Raw genomic sequence first — 13,686 nt, 5'->3', positions numbered from 1 at the left:
CAAAAGAGAAGGCAGGAGCACATGGAGGCTCTGCCTGCAGATAAGACAGCAGCTGTGGGAGGCTGTGGGCAGAAGCTGAAGCTCCTCCCAGGAGTCTCACCGAGATGTGAGCTTGTGGGCAAGCAAGAAAGGGTCACTGGACCCGAGCAAGGCATGGGATGCTAGTCAGAGGCTAGTCAGGCTATCCATGGGAAAAGGGGGGCAGGCAAGGAACTGAGCTGCAACCAACTTACGGGAGCACCCAGCTGTCTCCTAACAGGTCCACTTGCCATAGATCCCAGGCAGATTAAATAAAATCATAGCATTATAAAATCATAGCATTCAATAGAATCATAAAATTGTAGAGTTGGAAGGGACCATAAGGCTCATCTAGTCCAACCCCTGCAATGCTGGAATCTTTCCCCCAATGCAGGGCTCAAACCCACAACCCCGAGATTAAGAGTCAGGCTCTATTGACTGAGCTATCCCACGGGATCAGATACAGGCCTACAGAGCTATCTAGACTACCTGCCAAGCAGGCAGCAATGCTTAGGTGCCAAACAGCAGTGCTTTGAGCTGGTGGCGAACCTAGGAAACTGCCTTACATTGAATCAGACAACTGGGTCCATCTAACGCAGAGGCGACTAGGGTTCCAGGCAAGCCCGGCCTGGAGATGCCACTGGGGACGGAACCAGGGACCTTCTGCATGCCAAGCAGGTGATGTGCCACTGAGCTGTGGCCCTCTTCAAATGGGGCTCTTCCATCAGCAGAGGAAGAACAGATGCTCATATAGTTTTAACAACAGCAAGGATTCAAACCTAAACAAAAGCTGTTTTTCCAAACATGGACAGAATTAATTTGCCTGCTGAGCTCAGAGTTATTAAGGGAAGTTCTAGAAACCCACAAAGCATGCTGCGAACTTATACAATATCTGCCTATTAGTGACGAGCTCAAATCTAGCTTGCAGGCAGCAGATGACTATGAGAAGGAGCAACTAAGGTAAGGCTGGAGCCTCCAAAGTCCTTTAGTGTCCCTAAAAATCCGTCCCCCTCAAGGGGAATACTATATTCAATAGTATCAAGTGGTGAGAATTCTCACCAGGAAGCCAGAACTTTTACATAACTAGAGTAAGAGAGGAATATTGAACAATAAAAGAGGTTTATTCAGAGAAAAATGGAACAAAACTAAACACTTTAAGGAAATGAACACAAAAAAACAGCCATCTTCATAGCCAAAATTCTTATTTGGTTGTAGAGGAAAATGCTACGCCAGAACAAAAATATTATTATTTTATCGCGGTTGTGACTAGGAATTTCTAGTTAACACAGAGCATAAACAAAGCCTTCTGCCACATACTGCATCATCCGAATTAGATTCTCCATGCATGTTGCGCCCTTAAAAAATGGAACACACCTCCTTAATTCAAAGGAGAGAAACCTCTAGTTTCAGGTCCTCTTAAGTCAATGACTTTGAACAACTAAAAAACGTTCAAGGGGAATAATGAGGCAAGCGCAAGAGAAACCCTGGAGAAAGTGACAATGTACTTCCTCGTAGAGAGGGGTCAACATTTAGCAGAGGAAGTTGCCACCGGATCACAATAAGCACGTAAGAGCCTGGCTGCTGGGTCAGGCCGATGGCCCATCTAGTCCAGCTTCCTGTTCTCCCAGTGGCCAACCAGATGCCGATAAGGGAAACTCTCAAGCAGGATCCAAGCACAAGGGCTTCCAGCAACAGCTATTCAGAAGCATTACTGCAGAGCACAGCCACCCTCCAGTCCATGGTTATCCTTCTTCATGGTCATGCTAGACAAGCCAGGCAGGCAGGCAGGCAGGCGGATCAACCTTTGGCTCTTAGTGGCTGGTATTCCAAATAGCCGTATCCTGGGCAAGAGTAACACCCCATTAACATGCTGTCTGGTGTGTTACACCTCTGTAGGACACCTGGCCCTGCACTGCCACAGCCAGCAGTGGCCCTCCTTCCACAGGAAGAAGAGGGTGAACACAGGTTCCCCAGTCCCCAGGGCTCTGGGGACCAAAATACAGCTGACCTAGATTTGTGGAATGGTTTCTGGCATGAAAGAGCCAGAAGGTTTAACTGGATGCCTCGTACTGGAGATGGCACAATCTCCAGGCACTCATAACTGTTGTTGTTCTATGCAGCAGGGCTTCCTAGCAAGAAGCCCTCTCCTTTCCCAGCCGCTGCCATCACATGTTCTAGGGGAAGCATTGCCATTATGAATTATTTCCAGTAGTTTACAATTTGCAAAAACATTCCTCCCATTCCTGGTTGAAAATGCCACTGGATCCGCCCATCCCAACTGGAGGGAACTTACGTGGAAGATGTGAATAAAGCGTGTTGGGTTGTTGACCTAGAAGGGTTGTAACCAAATTTTTTCCAAACAGTCAATGGGTAATAATATAGCTTAACCACAAAATACTGTATATTTTTCTGTGTATAAGACACCCCCGTGTATAAGACGCTCCCTATTTTGGGGGACTCAAAATTAAGAAAATGGGGGGGGGGGGGGAGATTGCCCATAGTTGTTGAGCTTTTTTTTTGGGGGGGGTGGGTGGGTTATTGAGCTTTCTTAGGGGGGGGGATTGCCGAAAATCACTCACACAATGGACCTATGCTGCCACTCGCATGCGTCGCAAAAGCTACCTATCATCTGTCCCCTCGCCAAAAGAAGCCGCCAATCGCCCGCTCAACTGCTGCAGCAACAACCAATCAACACCAGCCCTTCCCGCAGACACTAAGAGCCGCCCAAGAGCCGCTGACAATTTCCAGCTGGCTACAGCAACCAATCCCATGTCCCCCCATGTACTATCCATGTATGAGACGACCCCCAATTTTTAACATAACTTTAAAATAAAAAAACCTTGTCTGATACATGGAAAAGTACAGTAAAACAAAACTGTAATTTTTTAATTAACAATGTCCAGATAGGTCATGAAAACAATCTTTTTAACTGTCAAAGACCAGAGTAAAGAAACAGGTATGTCTTCAGCATACACTGAAAGCTATATAGCGAAGACACCAGACACACCCATAAAGGGGGAAATCCCACAGCTCAGGTGCCACCACAAAAAGAGCCCTTGAACCTCTGAGAGAGGTGAATGTACCCAGGCGGCCTCCTCTACCAATCTAACATCTGGCAGGGTCTGTAGGGAAGGAGGCAGTCTTTCAGGTATGTGGGGCCCAAGTCATGTAGGAGAATGGGATAAACTGTTTAGAACAGAAATTGTGTGTTTTCTACATGTCACCCTGGCCAGTAACCTGGCTGCCTCATTCTGAACCATCTTCAAGGGGGGGAGGGGCACGTAGAGTGTGATCCAATGTAGAAATTACCAGTGCATGGATTATAGCAGCCAACTTATCTTTGATCTGGTAAACCAACTGGCAATGGAAACAGGCACTCCCAGTCACCAAGGGTGCCTGGATCTCCAATGACAATGCTGGTTCCTATTTGCCTGCTCCTTCCAGGGGTCTGCAACCCTGTCCAAAATAGGCTGTCTCCCTGCCTCTTGGACAGAAAAAAACGGTCTTGCCTTCTGAGCCTCAAACTTTTGGCCCAGATCCAACCTATCACTGTCTCCAAGCACTTGAACTGCCTCTCATGATTCAGGTGGCTCAGAGATAGATATGCCACCAGCATATTGGTGACACAACACTCCAAATCCTCTGATGACAGCTCCCTACAGATATTAAATAGTATGGGGAAAAGAACTGAACCTTGTGGGGTGCCACAGGATTAACTCCCATGCTGCTGAGCTCCTACGCCCATAACTACTCTGGAAAACAGGCCCAAAGATAGGACAGGAACCGCTGTAATGCAATGCCCCCAACCACCACTGCATGGATCCATTCCAGGAGATTACTGTGCGCAACAGAATCAAAAGCTGCAAAACAGTGTAAGAGAATAATCAGGGTCACATACCCCTCTCCTTGTCTCTCAAGGCAGTTTTGCTGCCATACAAAACATAGTGCTGGGCTAGGATACAAGAACTGGTGAACCCCCATGACTTGCATCAGGAAAGGGGCTTTTAAACTTGTTCATAAATGACCTGAAGTTGGGGTTGAACACTGAGATGACCAGGCACGCGGCTAGCGCCCAGTGCTTCAGGCTGACTCCCAGATGTGTCAGCAACCACAATCCCTTGAGGCTTTTGTAGCCAGAAACATGGAAACAGAAATAAAACGATGGTGTTCTGAGCCTCTGGGGCTGTCAGTTCAGAAGCCACGGGTTACTATTAGATGAATGGGGGAAAGGGGTGGTTTGCTTGCTGACATACCTTGTTTTGTGAGGAGCTGCATTGCCCTTGCATAATTCTGAGCCTCCTCCTTGCTGGTGGGTCTGTGTCTACAGTTTCCTCAACATTGCGTTTTTCCTTAGCAGCAAAGGTGGTGGGGAGGTGCTGGCCTCCAGACCCCCGTCACGGATCTGGGGCAAATTAGAGACTCCAAAGCACCAGCAGCAACCCGAGCCTCGGCTGTCGCTACCAAGACAGCACGGGGCCTCCCTCCATCACCCAAGTCTCCCTCCCCCCATACTGACCACAGGGGCTTCAACACCCGCCACTTGTTGAGCCAAGAGCCAAGACAACGGGCCGTCTGCCAGCCGAGAAGCTTTATGGCACTTTCATACACATTAGCCAAACAAGCACCCGGGGAGCCATTGCCTGGCAGCAGCTGAGGCAGGCTGAGCAGCAGATGCCTCGCTGGCTGGAGTCCATCCCATCCCCAGCACCCCACCCCCCAAACACGGGAGGGCAAGTGAGAACCACCTAAGAGTGAAGGGGTGCTCCTCATTTGCTCTGTGCCCCTGGCCTGCAGAGGGGACAGCCAGCCTGTGGGAGGTGATGGGGCCGCCCTGAGCACCAGCCCTCAGGAGGACTGGCTTGCAGCCCTGGAGCCTGCCTCCCAATTGCTTCCATGCGCATGCCTTCCCCATGCAGGCCCCCTGCCAGATACCCTCTGGCAACGCACACAGCTGGGAAGGCATTAAAAGAACACAGGTGAAAATTATAGGGTGGCTGTTAAAGTTGCAAAGGTCCCACAGAAGAAAGGGAAAGCCTTTTTATGCACACCTTTCCGGCGGCTGTTGAAAAGAGTTGCCCCAGGGCACTGAATTTACTGGCAAGGCTGTGCCTGGCTGGACTAGTGCTCCATGCATGTGGGCTAGCCACAGCTCTGAAGAAGCCGCCAAGAGGCCTTCCAAGCCCCACCATGCTCCTTGGCATTCGCAGCGGGTCAATTTCACACAATGCTTTGCAGCTGTGAGGAGAGAGGTGAGAGCCTTGTCCTAGGGACCTTAGCGTCGAGCGGGGTCCGATGAAGCCAACCTGCTGCCCTCCAGGCACTTCGGACTACAACTCCCAGACAGTGTAGCGCTGTGACGCTGAGGCCAACGGGAGCTGTGGTCCTACAGAAACTGGAGAGCATCAGATTGCTGAAGGCTGCGGGGTGGGCAGAGAAGGGAGACTCTCAACACTCACATTTCATTTTTTTAAAAAAGGCACAATAACCAAAAGTCAATTCCTTTTTTTCTTTCTAAAAAAAAGGTCTTTGGAAAAAAAAAACTATTTTGACCAAGTTTGAATGTGCACGTTCAGAAGAATGGTAAAAAGTTTGCCTCATGGAAAGTTCAGTATATTCTCACAATATGTTGTGACTCTTTTTTTACATCTTGCTTTTCAAGGCAAATATGGCTCACAGTATAGATAAGCTAGCATAAATACTATTTTAGAATTAAAGATAAAATCCAAAAACACTGTGGGGATATCTAATGTGGTGTGAATGGGCCTGTGCTTGCATGATGGGATTCCCTTTCCTCTCCTCCCCTATGCAGTTTTCCCCCAATCTGCCCCAGAGGGTGCCCCTCTAGCCAAGAGGTTAAACTGGGGCCAGGTGAGAGAACTGACCCAATTTGTGATGACAGTAGTCCTCAGCTTGGGGCACAATAAGCTGCAGTTATTAGCACAGGAAGTATGGAAATCTTTCCCAGGTGTGGGACATCACCGATGACAGGGTCTAGGAAACTGCTTCCCCCACAACTGGGGGAGGGAAAAAGGACATTTCCAGAGACTCACTTCCTTCTTTGAGACTTGGGAGTCTGCGTCCACATGGAGACACACACCTTGTCTGACTCTTTAAGCATCAGGTTAAAATTACCCTCATCTGCAGCAGACCATACCTGCAGATGGCAGTGCAGGTGTAGAACGAGGGGTCCTGATCTCTTTGCATGTTTCAACTGAGATGCTTTGAGGGTTAAACTATGGAACTCACTCCCACGGGAGGCAGTGATGGCCACCAACTTGGATGGCTTTACAAGAGGATCAGGCAAATTCACGGAAGAGAGAACCATGGTGGCTTCTAGCCCTGATGACTCTGCTCTGCCTCTACACTTGGAGGAGGCAATGCTTCTGAATCCCAGTTGCTGGAAGCCACAGGAGGGGAATAAACTTCGAAGCCTGATTGCAGGTTTCCCACAGCCTTAGGCTCTTCTTTTGAATAGGCTTGTCTTCTTGCCCAGGTTACCCTGACCCATAAACTGGGACCATTTGTTTAAATTAATGCTTTTAATATTCCCTTCTAATATTCCTAATATTCCTTTCTTTCATTCACCTGTTCTACTGGTTTTATGTTGCATTTCTGTTTCAGTGATACTGTTTTTATATTGAATACCACTTAAAAGTTTTATAAAACATCAGGCTGTTTATACATGCTCTGAATATGAAGGTTGCCCGGGGTGCATAATGTATGCTGACAATGGGCTTGTTTGATGCCTCATTGTTTCTGTATACTTTGGCTGACAGAGCCCTATAAGCCTACAATTAACTAAGTACATTCTCTTGAATGCCTCACCTGAATGGCAAGTCCAGGTGGCAAGAGCCTGAGAGGTGAACTATTCACTCAGCGGCTGTCCCGCAGGGCTGAACGTCTCCTGGAAGCATCAGAGAAGCTTTTCATCTGGGCCCACATTTGGTGGCCAGGCTTATGCTTTTAGGAAGCCATATTTTTTTTTGGGGGGGGGGGGGTTTAACCAAGCAAGGGAAGCATAAGCAAAGCAAAGGCATTTCCTTTCTGGATCACTTTCAGGGGTGTCCCATTGGAGGAGAGAGAGCTAAAAACGCAGGCTGGGCACTCCCAGGAAGGAAACTCCCAGATGGGAATAGCTGCTCTTTGGAGTAGCTCTAAATCCATGCACCAGGAAAAAGGATTCTTGACGTAGATAGGATGGGATGTGTGTCTGGACTTGGCAGCTGGCAAAGCACTCTCAGGACCTGCCAGAAAGGGAGTGGAGCACGCCACGGCCCCAATCCTGCAGCGCCCATGGGCAATGGGCTTCAATAATAATAATAATAATAATAACAACAACAATAATAAGTATTTCTTGTACTCATCTGACTGGGTTGCCTCAGCTACTCTGGGTAGCTTCCAACAAAGTATGAGGGCAAGGTGGGAGAGGCGTCTCCAAGAGCTGTGCCTCCATCCTAATACAAAGTGGCAGCCTCTTCTGAACAGGTGGTTGCTCAATGGCTCTCAAATCTGAACACCAACGTGGCAATGAAGTACATTGCAGAGTGGTGGGGGCAGAAGAAGAGGTCAACTGCCATAACAAATGCCCTTTGACAAATGGAGAGAGTGAGAGAGGACCTGGATGACAGGGGGCTGAGAGCAGTTCAAGTGGGGGGGCCTCTTCACACTCACAGAGCCATTTCGTATAAAAGCTTTAGAGAAGCTTTTTAGAGAAACATCCTCAATGTATTGTCCAGTAAGACAAGTTTGCATGCAGTAGGAAGTCATTGGAACGCTGTCTGTACCAATACTTATCTTAACCCAGAAGGACCAGCAAACTGGTTTCAAGAAAAATAAAAGCATTCAGCTTTGGTTCAGGAGTGCAGCGTCTACAACCGAAGGTGGTAAGTAACTGGGAGGTCTCTCTAAGACAGAAGACTCTGGTCCTCTACTGATGAACATGTCAGCAGCTTCAACTGCTTTACTTGTTCATCTGACAAACAGTGTTTCATGAGTTCAATATAATTTTTTGAAGAAATCCCTTCCACACCTCCTCCTCCTCCTCTCACTGGCACCATTCCTCCACAAGTAGGACCAGCAGTCCAAGAGCACAGGTGAGGAGCACGTGCAGCATTGCTAAACATTACCAGAACTGGCAGGAGGAGCCCCTGCTCTCCCGCCCTGGTGGGGATTTTCTCCACAGCAAATGCACACGCCACAAGCTGGATCTCGATCTACAAGCCTCCAGCCTTTGGTCCCACAAGGCAAGTGAAATCTCCCAGTGTGGAAGAACACAAGAGCAAGCACGCTCAACATCAGATTAAGCGCCAAGCCCTCTGGTGCTCTCACCCCATGGACCAAGTTCCAGTCATCTTCCACAAGGCTACGGATCTCCCCAGGGAGCTCTAGAAACAAGAAGCCAGAGGAGCACGTGGAGAGGAATTGCTCAAAGCCAAGCTATTAAGGGCTTTGGGGCTGGGGAGAAGAGAGACTAGAGAGCCAACACGATCAGAATCAAAGAAAATTAAAACACAATATTGAGAGTAACCTAAGTCCAGATTTCCTCTTCCTAATCCTCCAGGAACCCACAGATGGCTGGGATGGAAAGGATGCCACTCTGGCTTCAATCCATGCTTGGAACAAGGTAAAGACAAGAAGAGGCCTCGAGTACAGTGGGGCCTCGCAAGACGAAATTAATTCATTCCGCGAGTCGCTTTGTCTTGCGATTTTTCCGTCTTGCGGAGCGCGGATTGCCCGGGACTGTCTCGCCAGAGTGGTACATGCTCTGGTTATCTCCCGCTTGGACTACTGCAATGCGCTCTACGTGGGGCTACCTTTGAAGGTGACCCGGAAACTACAACTAATCCAGAATGCGGCAGCTAGACTGGTGACTGGGAGCGGCCGCCGAGACCATATAACACCGGTCTTGAAAGACCTACATTGGCTCCCAGTACGTTTCCGAGCACAATTCAAAGTGTTGGTGCTGACCTTTAAAGCCCTAAACGGCCTCGGTCCAGTATATCTGAAGGAGTGTCTCCTCCCCCATTGTTCTGCCCGGACACTGAGGTCCAGCGCCAAGGGCCTTCTGGCGGTTCCCTCATTGCGAGAAGCTAAGCTACAGGGAACCAGGCAGAGGGCCTTCTCGGTAGTGGCGCCCACCCTGTGGAATGCCCTCCCATCAGATGTCAAAGCAATAAACAACTACCTGACATTCAGAAGACATCTGAAGGCAGCCCTGTTCAGGGAAGTTTTTAATATGTGACATTTTAGTGTATTTTTCATCCTTGTTGGAAGCCGCCCAGAGTGGCTGGGGAAACCCAGCCAGATGGGCGGGGTACAAATAATAAATTATTATTATTATTATTATTATTATTATTATTATTATTGAAAAAGGAAGCAAATCCGCAAGACGTTTTCGTCTTGCGAAGCAAGCCCATAGGGAAATTCGTCTTGTGAAGCACCTCAAAAAACGGAAAACCCCTTCGTCTAGCGAGTTTTTTGTCTTGCGAGGCATTCGTCTTGCGGGGCACCACTGTATTCATGAGTTCAGAACAGGGACAACTGGCTTGGGCATCTTGGGCACGTTTGGGCCTCGTATAAAAGCCCCCTCCCCCACTGTGTGGGGCCGGGATGAGGAAAGAAGCAGATGTCCACCACATGAAGACGCCTCCATGGATCTGTGCAATCCACAGTCTTAACACAGCAATCAGGCTGCAGTGCCTCAGCTCTCCTCCCCACCAGCCCTGCTCTTTCTGCTCCAACAACGCCACTTCACCTTCCCTCCCCACACCCTGCCTGGCCCCATCTCTGCTCTGAGCAGCACCTGACTGACTCCAGCTACAAAAGTTGAGGCTGCTGAAGAGACTCTTGGGCTGGGGTGCTGCTTGGTGGTAGTGGGGGGGGGGGGCTGTTGGTTTTTTGTATTATAGATCATGTTGTGATTGATGTGGAAATTGATCAGCTTTGTTTTTAAATGTTTTATTTATTGCTTATGACTTTTTTTCATGTGGTAAGCCGCCTGAACTGTGCAAAGGCGGCATACAAATAAGATTCTATATGCATGCATGTATTTGTATTGGAGAAGCAGCTGCAAAGTAGGGCAGGCCAGAGGAGCCTGGAGAAGGGCTCAGGTGCACTGGGGGCCCAGCTGCCCTCCAACCCCTCCCAGCCCTTCTCCTACTTTCCCACCCTGCACTGAAACACTCTCCTCTCCCCACAAGAAGAGGGAAAGGCATCACATTTTGGGTCCATCAGCCACATGCACAGCTGTCCCAAAGAGGGACCTTGGCACTCCTGGCGGGGCTTCCTCCACACCCAGGGGGAAGAGGACTGAGGACCTGGGCCTCCTGCCCCAAATTGGGTGGGTGGAAGAGTGAATGAACTGCTGCCCTCACCACATGATCCATCACAAGGTGCTTATGCCTGCGTCACTGTTTTGCACCTGCAAGGCTGCCAAGAAACACATGTGCCCCCTCCCTCTTCCCCCGGTGGGACTGGCGTGGCAGCCCTTTCTTCCTCTGATTTAGCTGCTGCGAGGCTCTCCCTCCCCCAGGGAGGCTGGCCTGCCTGCTCAACGCTTGCCAGCTGGGACGGTGTCTGCAGATCTGTCCCCAGGTCCGTCCCGTCTCGCCTGAGCTCAGGGTTGCAGACTGCCTGGCTGAGGGTCTCTGGCTGGCTCCTCTGGGGACAGGGCACCCCTCCATTGCCACTGCTTTGAGACTACGGCTCCTGCACCTCCTCCACCACGTCCACCGGCAGCAGCAGCAGCAGCGGCGGCAGCAGCCGCCCGACTTCACAAGGCACCATCCCTCCCCTTTCCAGCGGAAGAGCCTGCATGCTGCTGCCCTGCCTGCCTCCCCCCTCCCTCCCCTGCAAAGTAGCTCCAGCTGTCAATGGCCCAGATTGGAAGTGCAGGTACAGGAGCTGGCGCCCTGCCCGTCTCCCTTGTGTCTGTCTGGTGAAAGAGGAAGCCAGTCCACCTCTGGAATCCTTCACTCTCTCCTCGTTGCTACTCTCCCCGAGTCCCTCCAGGGGATTGGGGGTCAGCCTCGCTCACTCGGTCTCTCTCTCCCCCCCCCTTGCCCCTCTCCGATTACAATGCAGGCAGTGTTCGCTCCAAATCCCCCACTGCACGTTAATTCTGCTCTTCTGTCTCTAACGACCAAACCGCCTTCCTGTGCCTTCTGTCTTTCCATTACTCCTCTGCTATTTTTTATCTCCGACAAATAGCGTGCGTCAGCTCCAATTGAAGGGAATGGGGCGGGAAGGGGAGCACGCGGCAGCAGGCGGAAGAGGGGGCACAGACAGACCCTTGTTTGCACAAGCACAGGCACCCCTCCGCCACAGAGGGGGCCAGCTCACAACGCTGAGAGCCCAACAGGCCCAAAGGAGCAGAAACAGCAGCCCAGAATCTCAATTATCGAAGTAGTCGCTGTCCTGAGCACGGTCTTTCATAGCTCACATCACGGCGGCTTATATTATTGGGATTATCCCATAGGATCTGCCATAGTGAATGGTTGCAGAGGTGTCTGTCTGTCCTACAGTACTTTTAAGCCATACAGCATTCCAGATACCCCCCTCCCTCTTTTAAGACTGTAGCACTGATTTGGTGGGGGGGGGGGGAGCCTGTAGCACTATTCAGGAGTGTGAATTTCAAGGATTAGAAGATATGAGATGTAGGCAGAACCTGCCAGTGAAATCAGTAAGGAGCTCTTAAAACAACTGGTGCATTTTATTGGGAAAAGAAAAGACACAGAACTAAGAGATAGCAAAGCAAACACAAAGCAATAAAACTACTAGCACATTTGCAAAGCTAAGCAGGGTCCGGTATGGTTTCAAATTGGATGGGGCACTGTGGGTTGAGATTCTTGCACTGCAGGGGATGGACTACATGACCCTTGGGATCCCTTCCAACTCTGCAGTTCTGTGATTCTATGAAAGAAGCCCATGTTTCTTTCTCTCCCTTTGTGTGCATTTGCGTCCCAAAGCAGCAGAAGCGGTCCTCCCATCAGGCCCTCCCTTTAGGGCATCCCTTCCCCAGCAAGATTGTTCCCGTTTCTGCCTCTCTCCCCCTGCACATCCCAGCAGAGACTCAAGCTCTCCTTTGGGGGCACAGCAGCACCCCAGCTTCCAGGCCGTCAACAGCTCTTCCATGCCAGGTCCTGAACTCCCCTCTTTCCCAGGCTGATTTAGGGCCTGCAAAGAAAGTTTCTCTTTCTGCCTCCAAGATTCCTTGTGTTTTGGCCTCAGTTGCCACTACCCCAATCGGCTGTTGCTACTGGCACGTCCTGCTCTCAGCTTTGACAACTGGACTTTTCCATTCTCGACACCTCAAGAGCCACTCCCAAAGGGCACAGATATCCCTTGTTGGTGCCCTGGGATTTGCCAAGGTCCTCCAGCAAGAGAAAGAAACGAAACTCTCTGCTCCAGGCCAGCCTTCCCTCAAGCTGGCTGGGAATGGGAGGAAGGAAGGGCTCACTGCAGCAGAACCCCTTCCAGCCAGACTCTCCGTTAAGCAGACCAGGCCTGCTTATTCACTGCCTGGCTGGTGGGATGGCAGCAGAATCATAATAATAATAATAATAATAATAATTTATTTGTACCCCGCCCATCTGGCTGGGTCTCCCCAGCCACTCTGGCGGCTTCCATAAAAACCAAAAATACACTAAAATATCACAGATTAAAAACTTCCCTGAACAGGGCTGCCTTCAGATGTCTTCTGAATGTCAGGTAGTTATTTATTGCTTTGACATCTGATGGGAGGGCATTCCACAGGGCGGGCGCCACTAACGAGAAGGCCCTCTGCCTGGTTCCCTGTAGCTTTGCTTCTCGCAATGAAGGAACCGCCAGAAGGCCCTCGGCGCTGGACTTCAGTGTCCGGGCAGAACGATGGGGGTGGAGACGCTCCTTCAGGTATACTGGGCCGAGGCCGTTTAGGGCTTTAAAGGTCAACACCAGCACTTTGAATTGTGCTCGGAAACGTACTGGGAGCCAATGTAGGTCTTTCAAGACCGGTGTTATGTGGTCTCGGCGGCCGCCCCCAGTCACCAGTCTAGCTGCCGCATGTTGCTGAAGACTCCAGAGAGCTCCATGTAGTTGGAAGTTATGGAGTTGCAGGGTGCGTCTGCATTTGGCAGCAACACACGCATCTCTCTGGCAAAGGACTTGCCACCCCCAAGGTTGCATGTTCTCACTGGAAAAGGTACCCAGGGCGCCTTCCAACACTGTGCAGTCCAGGGGTAAAAACTGCTCACTGCCCCCCCCCCCACCATCCTCCACAGCTCCCTTATAAAGGAACCACCCAGATCTTGCTTCTGTGCAAACCAGGCCCAGCTTGTTAAAGGTTATAAGAGACACAGATGAAGCACAGCCCTCTGTCAGCCTCAAACTGGGTGGGTAAGCAAACTTCCCTGCCCTTCCCCAGAACGAGGAGGAAGCAAGGCAGAATCACAGTTGGGTCCTGAGGCAGCACAAAGCTGGAGGGTAGCTAAGCCTGAATAATAGTAATAATAATAATAGTTTTTATTTATACCCCGCCCTCCCTGGCCGAAACTGGGCTCAGAGTGACTAACATCAATTATATAACACATCAAGATAAAATCAAGCAATCAATTAAAATCAAAATCAATTAGAATCAAATCAGAATCAGAGTGGTTCACATCTTTCTAACAGTAGCAGACTTTTTTAAAA

The 13,686-nt window shown here is 50.1% G+C and overlaps 2 protein-coding genes across 3 annotated transcripts in view; one reads left to right on the top strand and one right to left on the bottom strand.

The window, feature by feature from the left end:
• The window catches only part of FBXL6 (F-box and leucine rich repeat protein 6), a 173,768-nt gene that overhangs the window by 19,115 nt on the left and 140,967 nt on the right, over nt 1–13,686 (top strand). The gene's annotated exons all lie outside the window — the stretch shown is intronic.
• BOP1 (BOP1 ribosomal biogenesis factor) overlaps nt 1–13,686 on the bottom strand; it is a 65,610-nt gene that overhangs the window by 25,200 nt on the left and 26,724 nt on the right. The gene's annotated exons all lie outside the window — the stretch shown is intronic.

Source organism: Podarcis cretensis (assembly GCF_951804945.1).
Source record: "Podarcis cretensis genome assembly, chromosome: 7".
In the NCBI taxonomy this organism is placed as follows: Eukaryota; Metazoa; Chordata; class Lepidosauria; order Squamata; family Lacertidae; genus Podarcis; species Podarcis cretensis.
Note: the sequence above shows the minus strand (reverse complement) of the source record. Positions and strands in the feature narration are given on the sequence as shown.